A 1,515-nucleotide genomic window follows, 5' to 3' on the forward strand; every position below is an offset into this window, starting at 1 on the left:
CTCACAGCCGGGAGCGGATCCCGCCGCGCCGCGACCCACGGGAGCTGCTGCCCGCGGTGTGGGGTCGGGTCGGGTCCGGCGAGGAGGGGAGGGGAGCGGAGCGGTGCGGTGCGCTTGGGGCCTCTCCGCCACCGCCGGTCGCGCTGCCAGCGCCGCTCAAAACAAAGGGGCCGGCGGGGCATGTGACCTCGGAGCCACCGCACATGATGTCACGGAAGCTCCGCGGGGCCCTGGGAGCTGTAGTCCCGCCGCCCCGCCCGCTCCCGGCCCCGCAGCGCCTGAGGCACCGCGGGATGCGGCAGCGGCGGCCCCGGGAGAAGCGGGCACCCGGGGAGCCCCCGGTAACCGGCAGCGCTGCCGCCACTCTTAGCCCATCCCGTCAGCCCTCCCCTGGCCGGGACCACGCACCCCGGGGTTCCTCACCGGGTGGGGGGGGACGCGGTGCCCCGGGATGTCACCCCTGCGGCGGGGAGCCCCCAGCACGGGGCATCTCCCGGGATAAGGACCCAGGGACACCGGGCTCCGTGTCGCTCTTCAGTCAAATAAACTACGCACGTACACACAAAACCAAGAGAAATCCATCCAAAGAGGCCCTCTGGCCGCCCGAGCTCCGGCTTCACCTACTGGAGATTGAATTTCCAACTGACCCAGCTTTCCGGCAGCTCCCGGCCGAGGGTGAGGCCAAACCGGGGTGTCCCCTTCCCCAAGGTCAGTCCCCGCGGGGCTGTGGCAGTGGGGGGCGGCAGGGGCGGCAGCCGCTCGACTGCAAATAGCAGGAGCAGGACCCTGGTGTCATCGCCGTGCAATTTCCAGAGCAGGTCTGAGCCTGTCCTGGAGCCCAAATTCACTTCATGGCCAAACTATTTGGAGAGCAGCCCGTGCTGCGGCGCAGGCTGATGGAACATGCCTGGGAGTATGGAAATTTATTTTTTGCTCTGCCCTTTAGCATAAGCAAACGGGCGAGTCCGTAGCGCGGAGTGGCGAGGCGAGGGCAGGGACACGCATGATGCTTAAATTAAGTTCATTACCAGGTAGTAAATGAGGCCTTACGCAACGCCGTGGAGCTGGTGTAGGCAGGTAACTGGCTGCCTTCTCCTTCCTAGAAGGATGGCCTCTCCCTCTCGCCCCTTCCCGCTGAGGGAAAGGAAGAAATACCAACTCTTCTGTGAGATGCCACCCGCTTTGCTCTCCCAAATGTTAGGTATCAATCACGGAATCATGGAATTGTTGGGGTGGAAGAGACCTCTAGAGATCATCCAGTCCAACTCCCCTGCCAAAGCAGGGTTGCCCAGAGCACATCACTCAGGAGCACTCAGGAGGGTCGTGAAAGTCTCCAGAGAAGGGGACTCCAGACCCTCCCTGGGCAGCCTGTTCCAGGGCTCCGTCACCCTCGCCCTAATGAAGTTCTTCCTCAGATTTGAGTGGAACTTCCCATGTCCCAGCTTGTGCCCGTTGCCCCTCATCCTGTCACCGGGATCCACTGAAATGAGTCCAGCTCCGCCCTCCTTCAACCCA

General features: G+C 63.8%; 1 protein-coding gene across 1 annotated transcript in view; it reads right to left on the minus strand.

Annotated features, from left to right (window-relative positions):
- Positions 1-135, minus strand: part of KLHL24 (kelch like family member 24) — a 25,566-nt gene extending 25,431 nt beyond the window's left edge. The window contains exon 1 of the mRNA XM_014941537.1: positions 6-135. The gene's annotated coding sequence lies outside the window, so the exon portion shown is untranslated. The remainder of the gene's footprint in view (positions 1-5) is intronic.
- Between the last annotated feature and the right edge of the window lie 1,380 nt (positions 136-1,515).

Source organism: Calidris pugnax, unplaced genomic scaffold, assembly GCF_001431845.1.
Source record: "Calidris pugnax isolate Ruff unplaced genomic scaffold, ASM143184v1 scaffold117, whole genome shotgun sequence".
Taxonomy (NCBI): Eukaryota; Metazoa; Chordata; class Aves; order Charadriiformes; family Scolopacidae; genus Calidris; species Calidris pugnax.